At 36.3% G+C, this 15,277-nt stretch overlaps 1 protein-coding gene across 1 annotated transcript in view; it reads right to left on the reverse strand.

Moving 5' to 3' along the window:
• Window positions 1-4,867, reverse strand: part of LOC132657989 (uncharacterized) — an 86,105-nt gene extending 81,238 nt beyond the window's left edge. The window contains exon 1 of the mRNA XM_060400660.1: window positions 4,688-4,867. The gene's annotated coding sequence lies outside the window, so the exon portion shown is untranslated. The remainder of the gene's footprint in view (window positions 1-4,687) is intronic.
• Window positions 4,868-15,277: the final 10,410 nt, after the last annotated feature.

Raw genomic sequence — 15,277 nt, forward strand, 5'->3', positions numbered from 1 at the left:
CGATTAACGTGAATCTGAGTGAACTCCAGGAGTTGGTGATGGAGAAGGAGGCCTGGCGTGCTCCAATTCATGGGGTCACAAACAGTCGGACACAACTGAGTTACTGAACTGAACTGAACAAGGCTGTATATTGTCACCTTGCTTGTTTAACTTATATGCAGAGTACATCATGAGAAACACTAGGCTGGAAGAAGCACAAGCTGGAATCAAGATTGCCGGGAGAAATATCAATAACCTCAGATATGCAGATGACACCACCCTTATGGCAGAAAGTGAAGAGGAACTAAAAAGCCTCTTGAAAGTGAAAGAAGAGAGTGAAAAAGTTGGCTTAAAGCTCAACATTCAGAAAACTAAGATCATGGCATCTGGTCCCATGACTTTATGGCAAATTGATGGGGAAACAGTGGAAACAGTGTCAGACTTTATATTTTTGGGCTCCAAAATCACTGCAGATGGTGACTGCAGCCATGAAATTAAAAGCCGCTTACTCCTTGGAAGGAAAGTTATGACCAACCTAGATAGCATATTGAAAAGCAGAAACATTACTTTGCCAAAAATGGTCCATCTAGTCTAGGCTATGGTTTTTTCAGTAGTCATGTGTGGATGTGAGAGTTGGACTGTGAAGAAGGCTGAGTGCAAAAAATTGATACTTTTGAACTGTGGAGAAGATTCTTGAGAGTCCCTTGGACTGCTAGGAATCCAACCAGTCCATTCGAAAGGAGATCAGTCCTGGGTGTTCTTTGGAAGGAATGATGCTAAAGCTGAAACTCCAGTACTTTGGCCACCTTATGCGAAGAGTTACTCATTGGAAAAGACTCTGATGCTGGGAGGGATTGGGGGCAGGAGGAGAAGGGGACGACAGAGGATGAGATGGCTAGATGGCATCACCGACTCTATGGAAGTGAACTCTGGGAGTTGGTGATGGACAGGGAGGCCTGGCATGCTGTGATTCATGGGGTCGCAAAGAGTCAGACATGACTGAGCAACTGAACTCAATTTGTATACAACTATATATATATATAACAATTTTTTTATCCATTCATCTGTTGATGAACACTTGGGTTCCTTCCATGTCTTGGTTACTGACAATAGTACTTCTATGGGCAATTGGATACATATATATTTTCAAATTAGAGTTTTCATTTTTTCTGGATATAGTCTTAGGATTGGGATTTCTGGATCATATGGCAACTGTATTTTCAGTGTTTTAAGGAACCTCCATACTGTTTTCCTTAGTGGCCACACCAATTACCCACAAGCAGTGGAGGAAGGTTCCTTTTTTTCTACATCATCAGTTCAGTTCAGTCGCTCAGTCATGTCTGACTCTTTGTGACCCCATGAATCGCAGGACGCCAGGCCTCCCTGTCCATCACCAAATCCCGGAGTTCACTCAGACTCACATCCATCAAGTCAGTGATGCCATCCAGCCATCTCATCCTCTGTCCTCCCCTTCTCCTCCTGTCCAATCCCTCCCAGCATCAATACTCAGCCATAAAAAAGAATGAAATAAGGTGAGATGCAGTAACATGAGTGGACTTAGAGATTATCATACTATGTGAAGTGAACCAGACAGAGAAAGATAAATATCATATGATATCACTTAAATGTGGAATCTAAAAAAAAGTGATACAAGTGAACTTATTTACAAAATACAAACAGACTCACAGACATAGACAACAAATTTATGTTTACCAAATGGGAAAGACAAGAGGAGGGTAAATTGGGAGCATGGAATTAACAGATATAGACTACGATAGAGGAGTTTGGCAGGCTACAGTCCATAGAGTCACAAAGAGTTGGACATGACTGAAGCAACTTAGGACACATACATATATAAAACAGATAAACAAGGGCCTACTGTATAGCAAAAGGAACTGTATTCAGTACCTTGTGATAATCCATAATTTAATATATATAACTGAATCACTTTGCTGTATACCTGAAACTAAGACAACATTTTTAATCAAATACTTTTCAGTAAATTATTTTTTCTGCAGGAATGTATAAACTGGATTGCTGCCACAGCTATCCAGTCAATTCTGAGCTGCATCTTTAAGGATAATGTTCCAAGTATTTATTATTATAACAGAGCCCCCAAATTTAGTGGCTTAAAACAACGTTTATTTTACTCAGTGAACTGTATTTTGTGCAGTGCTTGGTAGGAATGAACTATGGCTGCTTTCTTGGAACAGGTCAAATAGTGATTAAAGGACCAGCTTTCAAGGTACTCACTCACTCTCTGTCTAGTTGGTGCTGGCTGTTGATTTGAAAGGGCCTTGGGCCTTCTATGAGCTTCTCTGGTGGCTCAGCTGATAAAGAATCCGTCTGTAGTATGGGAGACCTGGGTTTGATCTCTGGGCTGGGAAGATCCCCTAGAGAAGGGAACGGCTACCCACTCTAATATATATATATTTTACTTTATTTTACTTTACAATACTGTATTGGTTTTGCCATATATCAACATGAATCTGCCATGGGTGTACACGTGTTCCCAATCCTGAACCCCTCTCCCACCTCCCTCCCCATACCATCTATTTTTGCCTGGAGAATTCCATGACTGTATAGTCCATGGAGTCACAAAGAGTTTGACATGACAGAGCGACTTTGCTTTTAACCCTGGGTCTTCTATATAGGAACCTCTTCACAGGCTGCTTGAACTTCCTCATAACATGGTAGGTGGGTCCTAAGATCTAAGGTCCTAAGTAAACAGGGTGGAAGTACATAGCATTTTTCTAATATAGCCTTGGATTTCACATTGTGTTACCTGTGCCATAGTCCATTGGTTGAGGCAGTCACAAAGTGCTGCTCAGTTTTAAGAAGAGACATAGACATTAACTCTTGATGGGAAAGCTGCAGGCTTCCAGAAGAGTTTGAAATATATTAGTTCTTTGAAAACTATAACTTTCCATGGGCTAGAAGAAATTTGAAAAACTAAGATAGGAAATATTAATAGGAAATGTAGAAAAAAATTGTGCCAAAGCAAGGATTTGTGAAGGGCTTAGCACATTCAAGGAGCATCAGATTTTCAGTGAGTTGAGTGTTTAAACGCTTAACAGGTGCTATAGACAGTGCTTAAAGATGCAGCTCTAAATTCACCTGTTCTTTATAGGATTCCTGGAGTTCTAAAGAGAAATTTAGTTGTTACTTCCATTGTTTTTTTATTCCTCTGATACTGGGATTATATATTTCTTGCAGTATTTATCAAATAGTATTTTATTTTTACTTTTAGATAGCTGTCTTCCTCATACGACTATTAGAGCAGACTTACAGAAGCATTTAAATAGGAGGAGTATAATTTTAGGTTCTTTTTTTAAAATAAGGGATTACATCCTTTTATGTCTTAGTTATATCCTTCAAGTTAAAAGCATAAACACAAATATGAATATAACCATATTTAATAACATGAACTTGGTAACATACTATTCTATATACTGTTATAAGTACATTTTATTTTTTTTCAAGTTACTACAGATTGGATGTATGACTGACTTAGAGTTTTTCCATGATCAAATGGAAATATTTCTTGCTAGACACACAAACCACAAACTTGAAATGTCCAGTTTTGCAAGTAAAACACGGGTGGCTGTTTGTCATCAGCTCAGTCTAAGAGTTTGTAGTTCTCAGAAAAACCTTTGTTTCTTAAATATCTCTCTATTTTTTCAGGATCATTAATGTAGCCTTTAGCAACTTGATTGATTCTACTTTTGAAATCTGTGCCTTTTTTGACTTAAAATTTCTTTTTCTGCTACTTCTTTTTTCATACCATAGAGTTTGAAACTAAAATTTGAATATTCAAGTATTTCTAGCTTAACCACATTTGTGGTCAGTTGCCTTGTAACAAATACAACAAACCTAGCTGCTTTGTGAGCTCACAGTTTTGTAGGTCAGAAGTCTGGGCCCAGCATATCCCAGATATCCCAGATCTTACAAGGCTGAAGTAAAGGTGTTGGCTAGTGCTGTAGTCTCATTAGAGGGTCAGGGTTTTCTTCCAAGGTAACATAGTTGTGACAGAATTCAGTTCCTTGTGATTATGGGACTGTGGTCCCCCTACCCTATTAGCTGCCAGCCAAGAGCCATTCTCAAATCTTAGAGGCTGACTACATTCCTTGCACATGACTCCTTCTGTCCTAACACAGAATGAAAAATCTCCCTTGTAGCATATCTCAAATACTTCAAATCTCTTTCTTCAAAAAGAGGCCTGTCCCTTTTAAGGGCTCACTTGTTTAAGGTGGTCCATCCCAGATAGTTTTTTTTTTTTTTTTTTTTTTTTAATAAAAGCAACTATGCCATAAAACACAGCCTAATCATGAGAGTGAAATCTGTCATGGTCTTGGTTCTGTTCCAAGGGGCAGAAATCTTATGGGATAAACATTAAAAATTGGACAATTTTGAGAGTAAATGGGGGCACTCTTACTTTATTAATACTTACACTGAGACAATAAGTGGAAACTGAGGCTCTCTTGGGAAAACAGGATCATGTTTACATCTAATTATTTCCTTTGCTTTTGCCTTTCATTAACTCTTAAGTCCACATGCTCACTTTCAACTCCTTTCTATTTCTTTTATTTTCAAATTTATTTATTATTTGAAACATGCAAAAAAAATTAATACATGCAACATGTAAGTTATGAAGCACAAAAACCTTAAAACCATGAACCCAACATATAGCTTAAGATTCTTAACATACCACTACCGTTGCATCTGCTTTCAGCCTCCTCCTTTGTCCCACTGCCCGGTGCCTCCTCTTTGCTCCACCATTATCTCCAGCTTCTGCCAGAGTTAGTGGTTTTCACATTAGAGTTCAACTTTGAGTGTCTAAGAGGCCACTGTGTGTAGAGTTACCAGATGGAAAAGTCACCAAGGTACTGAATATTTTTCCCCATGTTTACTGTAGTAGCCTAAAGTTATCATGCTGCTGACCCCTAAATCCTCCAAAGTATTCATAGAAAAGTCAGCTGTCATTTGGAGTCATCGCAGTAGTATCCCTTTGTAACTTGTTCCTGGACATTTGCCACTTGGAGGTACACTCCACTGACCAACCACTTTCATCACAAGGCTTTGCTGGCACTGATCAGGGTCCTGATTTTTTTTTTTTTTTTTTCTCACAGCTGCTGCTGCTGTGAAATTGTGTCCACTAAATTCCTGAGAGTCCTTCCTTGATTATTTTGTTTTATAAGCACATGGGTACTTCCCACAGTGAAAATTCATTTGTACCATATTGTGTACAAAATCATCCAGGTATCTGCTCTGGTGATATCAGCAACATACTTTAACAAAAAGAATCTTATATTTCTTTGGTTTGTAGTCTTAATGTGTTAGTAAGTCTATTTTAACCCTGATTTTCACTGGCTGTTGCCTACCTCCAAAAAGCAACTGAAATCATAAAGCACTTTGCATTGATAATACTGTATTTTTCTACTGTAAAAAATGGCCTGTATTCCTTATACTTCCAAAGAGTCATTTGTGAAAATTCAAAATTCAGTTTATCAAGACCTGTCTAGTTCCTAGAATTTTTGACTCACTTTTTTCACAGCTAGTACCAGTCAATTGCAGCCTGTAAGCTCAGCTCACCTTATGTCAGAGGGGAAGTTCTAGCTTAAAAAGAGAAGTCAAAATAGTTTTAGCTCATTTCTGTTAAACTGTGCATAAATCTCTATGCTTGTCCAACTTTGACACTTGCACAGTTCTCATCATTGTGATTCTGCCTTGTCCTTGCTAACCAAATATTTTCTGATATTCGTATATTTTCCTATATGCATATTCAATGGGAGTAGGGCCTTGTCTATCTCATACCGTATCTTTATCTTATTCTGCCTACATAGCCCAGGGACCTACTACTTGTTGATATAATATCCATAAGCTGCCACCTATCTTTTGGCATTCAGGGCATTCTTTGTTCTTGTCCTCTGTATGCCAATTGCCTATGAATACTGTATTTTTTCCTCTACTATTCAGGATGTTTAGCTTAATTTCTGCCTTCTACTGCCTGCTCACTGGCACTGCACATCTGTGGTAGGCCTCTGGGTTTCTGTAGAAACAAGATTATGTCTGTTTGTGACTTTAGAAAGGACAGAGAATGGGAGCCATGTCAAGTTATGTGCAATAAAATATTAAATTTCATCGATAAGTCAACAAACATTTATTATTTTCTAGCTCCAAAGCAGATGATATTTGTCAGCAAATACAGTACATCAACCCCTTGCCATAAATTGTCTTCCTCCTTTCTAATAAAAATTTCAGTCTCACTTGTATTTTCATTTAGATGGCTTTCATAGCAGTTTCTTTAATCACATTGCAATTTCTCTGTCTTCATTGTTTATTCCTAAAGGAAATAAATTCTTTGTCTGGGATCTAATACACTTACCGTGACATTCACAGTATGACTCAGATACTTTCTCCCAACTTTCTAATTTAACTTGTTTTTCAGTTTGAAGCTCTCATCTAATATCTATCAAATATTTGAATTATAGCAAATTACCAGTACTTGGCCAAATGTGAAGATTCTGTGTAGATATCAGCTGCTATTAATCTTTTATTTTCTTTGAATTCATATGATACTAATAGCTTCCATCACAGCCCTTGCTCAACAGCTGCTCTCATTCCCTTTGAAGTGCAGCTCCCTAAAATGCTCTGCGCAGTCTGCCTGCCCTTCCTTGAGTCCCATAGACTTGACTTTGACTCTCCTCTTCTTTTGTTCCCTCCTGTCACCTTGCAGATGACGAAGTGGTCCTACAAACACGACTTCTTTCCTTTTTCACCTTCCTCGGCCTCCCTTCTTTCAGGCCTCTTCTGTAGCTGGGCTCCCCGTATCTATCTCTCTTCTGTACTTCCTCCCCTCCATGGTCCTGATTATGGATGATAGTTGAGACTCTCCAGACCCTTGGCAGCCGCGAGGGGAACACAGTGGAGGTTGTGTTTTTCCTAACTCCCACAGGCCGGTTCCTCCAGATGTTCTCCCTGCTCTGCCTGTCCCCCGGCTCTGTCCGCCTCGTGCCTCCATGATACACTTCAGCCTCCCCTGCTCCTGAGTGCCTGTGGGAGTCGCTGCAGCAGGCTGTGACCTCTCAGTGTCATCGTCTCTCGGATGTGAAGCGCTCCTGCCTCCCTCCCTCTGGGCGCTCATCCACTGATGAACGCCATTTGATTCCATGGGCGTCTGATATACGGATAATAATTCTTCAAAACCGTCTGTTTACAAAGATGAGAAAACTAGGGCATAGATAGATTAAAAGACTCTGAAGCAGTCACATGGCATTTACATGTTAGATTTAAGCTTGCTGCTAGATCTCTGACTTCTAAGCAAAAAAAAAAAAAAAAAAAAAAAAAATTGCGGAGCAAATCAGGGTGTTAGGAATAGTTGCCTCTATCCATACATTCTAGTTTATTCTCAGCCCCAAAACACTAATTTGTAAACATGCCAATCTGCTATTATTATGCTGGGCTTAAATCTTCTTCAGAAAAGTCATTGAAATTTTAAACAGAAAGAGAATTAGTTTTCTTTGAGTATCAGACCCAGAAGTTCAAATATAAAAGCCTTGGAATTTATCTTTACACATTTTCCTGCTTGGATGTGGACTTTGAGGGAACTGGGAGTTAAATTTCATAATCCTTTTTAAGGTTGTACTGCTTAAAAAGGGAGGATCACTGGTGACCCAGTGGTAAAGAATCTGCCTGCAATGTGGGAGACATGGGTTGGATTCCTGGGTCGGGAAGATCCCCTGGAGAAGGAAATGGCAACTCACTCCAGTATTCTTGCCTGGAAAATCCAATGGAGAGAGGAGCCTGTTGGTCTACAGTCCATGGGATCATAAAAGAGTCAGACAAGACTTAGTGACAAAATGATAACAATAATTACATATTTATTGTTTCTTTTCATATAAGAAAAGTGAATCTATACCCTTAATTGCAAATATCATTTCAGTCACTATAAACTAATTAATATTATAAAATAACTATAAGCATATCTCTAAGCAGCATTTACAACTTTCAACCTAATTTACAGTTCTCATAAAAAGATAGCTGCATAACTTATCTGAAACATAGGGTATCAGAAAATACCCCTGCTGGTTTTGAAGTGAAAATCATAATTTCCAGGAATAGTTTTTATTCAGAACTCACCTTTCAGGCTGTATCTAGTCAAAACCAAAACAGCAATCTGAATAACTAAAATTTGAATCAAACTAAAAATAGATGTTGTATTCCCTAAATGGCTCAAATCCAATATGTTTCTTAACTCTTTCTGAATGATATTGTTCATAATAGGTCAAAATACATGGAAAATAAGGTTTAAATGAAGGTATATTCATTTTAAATGTTTTATACAGTGCCATAATTAAGGTAACTAACAGTGACATATGAGCTACACTCCAAATAAATGACATTTACGGAGAATCTCCTATGTTCCTGCTATTTTTCTAATCCTGTGTGCAGAGGAGAGCATAGTAGTCCCTGAGAGCAGTAATTCCAACCCATGAGGCATTTAAGTCTTAGTTTGAAAAATAATATGAAAATAATAGGGAAAGGATGTGTTTTATATATATATATATATATACACACACACATATATAATATATAATCTATTTTTGTCTCACTTCTCATAATATTTTAATATGTTCTTCAGCTGACTTTAAAATTTTTAAAAATAATGCATTCATATTGTGACATAGTTATGATTCATATATTTACATATTATTTGTGAATGTTCCCCTTGTTTTATAGAGGGACAGATTTCACACCATTTAGAAGAGCTTGACTTTTAAAAATAAAGTTCTATTTAGTAACTGTGACGTGGTATTTGAATTTAGAAAACCCTTATAAAATAGATCCATGTGACTGGAAAGATTAATGAATCTTCAAAGAATGACATCACTTGAATGAGTAAGTACTGTGACATTTTAAATGAATCTATAATGTAAAATTTACTCCTTAAAACTATAAAATATGTCATATTTACTTTACCAAATGTACAGATCCCTCAAGATTAAGGTCTTCTAGTCTAGTACATTTATTTTATAGGTATGGATACTCCTGTGTTTTTTCTTCTTAGTCTATTTTCGTGTGAGAAATTGTCTATAATCTTTTAGAGTGAAAAATGTTTTCTCTGAAATTTCTCTTACAGCTTCACACCATCTAACGTGAAGTTGAATCTACCCTAGAATTCATCTAACTGTTTGCTAATGTTCAAAGGTTCACTGAGAAATATATTTTGTACTTTAATAGCCTTTAGGATAAATAGATACTATGCAGGCTGAATTGGTAAGGAATAAGGAGAAAGGAATAATAAAAGAGATGATAAATCAGGATAGGATGATAAATAGAGAGGAATGATTCAGTAGAGAATTGCACTATTTTGTATGTGTAGTCTGCAGAATTGAGTGAATTTTCTGTAAAATATTTTTCTCCAGCTGCTCAGTGATTCAAATTTAAGATTACTTTGTTCATATCCATTTAAATTTGTTGCTGTATTTTTCTATCAAGTGTATGTCTAAAGATAATGTTAAATGAAATAGTCATTCATTTTTGTATTTATGTCAATGTGATATTAAAAAATACAGAGCAACAATTTTGTGCCAGGAACCTACCAATAACTATTAGCTAATCAAACTAATGTGATTATAAACTATTAGTGTTCAATTTTCTGAGATTTGAGATTAAAAGGATCCCAAATGGAGTACCTAAAAGTCATAGCTTATCAGTTTGATGAGTAGCATTCCATGGATTGATATTTAGTTTAGCAACTGTATTTTAAGTGAAATGATAACTCAAGGTTAGAGAAAAGAAAGTCTTATATTTCTTTCCCTCTCCCCGGTACTCACTGCTAGCCATTGAAAATTGAATATTCCTTCAGAGTCTCTTATATTGTGAGCATTCAGGATACTGGTTTACCATTATACCAAAATATTAAATGATTACTTATCATGTACTGAAACTGATCCTCATGGACATTAATTTTGTAAATTGAATTTTCCCTAGCTTAAATAGCCCAAATTGCTCAACTGATCTTTCATCCTTTGGTTCTTTGCTAGACTTTATGATTTAAGTCAAATGAAATCTCCTGGGAGACTCCTAATTCCTTGTGTAAAAGAACTCTATTCATATTTTTGTTATAAAACTTACCATATTTTACTGAATATACCTGCTTATGTATCAAAATCTCTCTCATGTAAGTTTATAATTTCTAGTAGTGGTTATGAGGTGAAGGAGTAAGAAAGAAGTAAAGACAATGTCATTAGTATCTTATGCGTTGTTTTCTCCAGGACCTAAGAGAGTAGGTTTCTATGAATATGTTATAAACAATTATGGGTAGAGATATGTCATGATTATCAACTGATCTTACTCCATTTTAAGCCCTGTGTTTTAGTTTACAGATATCCACATATCTGTATTGTGATAACTAGTATTTTATTTAATGCAGAAATATTCTTACTTTTATTCTTGTCTGTAAAATTTATTCTAATTTTCTTGATGAGTTTATCGTGGTTAACTTCATATGTTAGTTATAAACCACAGTGAAGACAATTCAATTTAAAAATCACTTTTATATATATATATATATTTTTTAGTTTTTTATTTTTTAAATTTTAAAATCTTTAATTCTTACATGCGTTCCCAAACATGAACCCCCCTCCCACCTCCCTCCCCATAACATCTCTCTGGGTCATCCCCATGCACCAGCCCCAAGCATGCTGTATCCTGCATCAGACATAGACTGGCGATTCAATTCTTACATGATAGTATACATGTTAGAATGCCATTCTCCCAAATCATCCCACCCTCTCCCTCTCCCTCTGAGTCCAAAAGTCCGTTATACCCATCTGTGTCTTTTTTCCTGTCTTGCATACAGGGTTGTCATTGCCATCTTCCTAAATTCCATATATATGTGTTAGTATACTGTATTGGTGTTTTTCTTTCTGGCTTACTTCACTCTGTATAATCAGCTCCAGTTTCATCCATCTCAAAAAAAAAAAATCACTTTTATAATTCAAAGTACTTTTCTAATGTCGTCAAACTGTTTAATAAACAGGAGACTTTGCTAAAAGAGTATAGATTTCCCACAACCTCTTCCTCCCTTTCCCCCTTAGGAAAATTAATGTTCTTCAGAGATTTTGGAATGTTGAAGACCACTCTATATACTGTAAGGACTCTAATAACTTTGTCATAGTTTTAGGGTTTAAGTTCTTAAACTGGAGCAATATTTGCATACCTTTTTTATACCCTCCAGCCTAGGAGGTTTCTAAAAATGGCTTGGAAACTTGATAAGAATAAGAACGTTAACAATCTTTTTTTTTTTTTTTTTTTCAAGTTTCCTTCGTCATGGGAATGTGAAGGTAGAGGATAGCACGTTGAACTTTTTCAGGGAGAAGCACGAACTAAACAGACCCTATGCTTTAGCGAAGGTTCCACTTTGAGAGAGTGTATTTAAACACAGATCCCATAATGTCTGGAAATGAACATTATTGCAATCTGACACTGGATGAAGTAAATGTTTTCTCTAACGCTTAAAGAAAGCCTCCTTTGTTACAGGGGACCAGGCGCCTGCTGATGAAGAAATCTAGATCCTCCTGGCTGGCAGTGATAGGCATTCTCTTGTTTTCATACTGTATTTGTCAGTAGGATCCTATAGTTCCCTAGATGAGAATGTAACCTTGCCTGGAATTTTGCCCTCCTAACACTCACTTGGTCATAGGTAACTTGATTACTGTAGCTCAGTTGCTTTGTGAATAAAGAGCTCAGTCTGTTTTGATTCTCAGTCTTCAATCTTCATCTGTCATGCATCATATATTGTTTTTTTCTGCACCATTACCCATAGCGGCAGACTAGACAAGACTGTATCATTGACTGCAGACCTCATTGCAGCCCCTCTGGAATTGGAAACATATTGCTGATTATTATGTTTAAAGTTCCTAACCTGTATGCAATCTGTTTAGGATAACAAGATTTTGAAGTTAGCCTTCTGATTCTGTGAACCATGACAGAATTTAATTCTCTCAGGCTACTTGGAGAGAAAACCAGATCTTGACCATGTAAAGCTAAGGAAAGTCAGGAGAAAAAGGAATATAAAGTAAAAGAGATGAAGGCACACTCTTATCTTAGGAATTAACTCACAGAGTTGCCCCCCAAAAGATACACTTTAAAAATTAAACTTAGTTATTATCCTATCTCATTTCAAAAAGGATTTGAATCGGAGAGCAAAAGTTGTCTTCCTTTTTTTTCTGCTTTGAAAATAAAAGGTGGAAATATTAAGTAAATAAATAATTTTTTGAATTATCACACTGGAACTTATGTATTTAAATGTATTTTCACCTTTAAAGTAGTGGCTTTAGGGTGCTGTAAGCTAGTTAATCATTCCACCTTTGATCCTTTGGATTCTACTGCATGTTTTTTAGAATAACTCCAATCCCTGGGTCAGAAAGATCCCCTGGAGAAGGGAATGGCTACATGCTTCAGTATTCTTGCCTGGAGAATTCAGTGGACAGAGGAGCCTGGTGGGTGACCGTTCATAGGGGTGGAAAGACTCCAAGAGTTGGACACGACTGAGCTACTAACACTTTGGGTTTCTCAGGTGGTGCTAGTGGTAAAGAATCTGCCATCCAATACAGGAGACATAAGAGATGCAGGTTCAGTCCCTGGCTCAGGAAGATCTCCTGGAGAAGAGAATGGAAACCCACTCCAGTATTCTTGCCTGGAGAATCCCACTGTGGAGGAGCCTGGTGGGCTATAGTCCATGGGGTTGCAAAGACTTGGACAGGAGTGAAGTGACTTAACATGCACAAAGTGCAATTATTAGTCTTTTGGGGATTGTTTATAGTTTTTGAAATGGTTTAATGTCCATTGGATACATATTTCACAAACAGGAAGCATATATAAGCTGAATAATATACATTTTTATTCCAAAATGTCACATAGAAATAATGAAACTGATTTCATCTGTGTGTGTGGCTGGTAAAAATTGATTCTATTGATAATCCAAGAAAAAATTTTCCGTAATTAACTTGTATATATACTTTCTTTTATTTTATATCCTTGCCATATATTTCAAATCTATTAAAAGATAACCCACTAACCATTTCATGACCTCATGACTTTTCCGTCTTCTCCTTTTGTAACCATGCACTCTATTAGGGAATTTATAGCACTTTCCATATTTTCTTCTAATTCCATGACTTTGTATAGAAGATAATGGCACATTAGCTTTACCTTAAATTTGTCATATTCAAAGGGAATTACTTCTACTTCCATTGTTGTAATTTTCAAACTATTGTGTTGTTCCTGTTCACTTATCAGTGATTTCATTCTTCATTTCTTAGTCTTGCAGTTTTTCTTCTCTGCAATTGCAGATGGAAATTCTTCATAGTTTCTCTTTGCTGTTCACATTATCAAATTCTTCTTGCTTCATATTCAGCAAACCCACATGACTATTCCATTACATTTCTCTTTACTTTATTCTTTTAATTTATGTAAATTCATGCACTTTAATAATTCATTTACCTAGTAGATATATGTTTAGCTAGATTTTATGTTGATTATGGTCAGAAACTGAATCTCAAACTACTTTCAGTAGCTTTATCATATCATTAATAAAGTGTCAAACAGTGGCATCATGGGAAATGAATGTGACTCAATATATAAAACAGGCCTCAGAGACGATGACATTTATTTACATATCAAGAAGGTCAGTCACAACATGTCACACACTAGCCCACATTTTGTTTGTCTTGTCAGTGAACCATCTGACAAACACCTTAGTTTCGGCCTTACCTTGAGAGATCCTGTTTTGACTCTGTCAGCCTTCCCAGTGATTTGCCATGCTCACCCGCCTCGATACTCTGAAGGGTGTAAGCAGAAGGAAAACTGCTGGTAGTATTCAGTCCTAAACTGATGTCAGAATATTCCAGAACCATGTCACTGTACATTTCAACATTCCTTGTGAAATATACAAGAAATTTGTTGAGTGTAGCCTCACAGATCGTTTGAAATAGATTTTAGGTGAAGTCAGACATGACTTTAAGATAATTGGTAGCAAAATATGTCATTCCATGGTGATTATCCATTCTTGTGGTTTCTCTGTATACTCAATTAAAAATGTTCAAATGTGGAAATTAATGACTTTATTATGCAGTAAAATATAGGTCAACACAGGATAAACTATTAGTTTTAAGATGAAATGATATTTATAAGAAAAAATAACATTCTGTTATCTTAATGGCAAACGGTTTAATGAACAAAACTTATTACCTAAGTCTACAACCACATTTTTGTATTCAGTAACTCTCTTTTCCAACAATAAATGCTGGCTGTACCACTCAAAATCAGCCCCAGAGTGATTGTTTTCATAAGACAGTAAATTCTGTAAGGATGCCATCATATCACAATGCCTTCCTCTTCACATTACTTTGGTTTCATATCATTCATGTCAGTGCAGGAAGGGTTAGAGATACATTTAGAGTTTATAATAGAAAAATAGGTAGAATCTTCTTATTTTCTGGGCTATTCTCATCTTACATATCCTATGATGCAATCTGTGTAATTGAATTATGATATTATACAATAAGTTTCATCTTGAATGTAATTAATTTCAATGTAAAAGTAATACAATTCAAATAACTCAATTATTATTTTCCTTAATCCTCCCCCAATATACATACATGCATTACTTTCAAAATCCGTGAATTTTGAAATTTTCAAAATTCAAACTGGAATTTGTAGAAAAACTGGACATGGGAGAAATTAATTAATTATCTCCAGTAAGATGTGGGGCATGAAAACCAGAAATTTGGTTTCTTACTTTGTATTATTTCTATACTATGGTAGCCCTTCTGAGATACTTCATCAACAGATGATGCTTAACTGAAACTTCCCAAAGAGGATATTAGACTTTGGAGAAATTATGATTTTCTGCCAAAAGTCCTTAATTCTAAATTACTGCCCAAGTCATCAATTCTAAAAAACATGTAACAATGGTTAAGTTAGCTTTAGGAGGTAAAAGTTGAAAAACAAACTAAACAAAGAGCTGACTAATTCCTACAGTACTTTTTTCTAAACTGTATCAAGGAACATTAGTTCAGCAAGTTATTAATAAGTGTTAAATGAAGGAAAAATGCACAATCAAATATTGTATACTTTCTGTTTTATACAACTTATGTTTAGTTGCTGAGTTATATCCAGCTCTTTTGTGACCCCATGGCCTGTAGTCTGCCAGGCTCCTCTGGCCACAGAATTATCCAGGCAAGAATACTGGAGTGAGGAGCCATTCCCCTCTTCAGGGGATCTTCTCAAG

This window comes from Ovis aries, chromosome 17 (assembly GCF_016772045.2).
Source record: "Ovis aries strain OAR_USU_Benz2616 breed Rambouillet chromosome 17, ARS-UI_Ramb_v3.0, whole genome shotgun sequence".
NCBI lineage: Eukaryota > Metazoa > Chordata > Mammalia > Artiodactyla > Bovidae > Ovis > Ovis aries.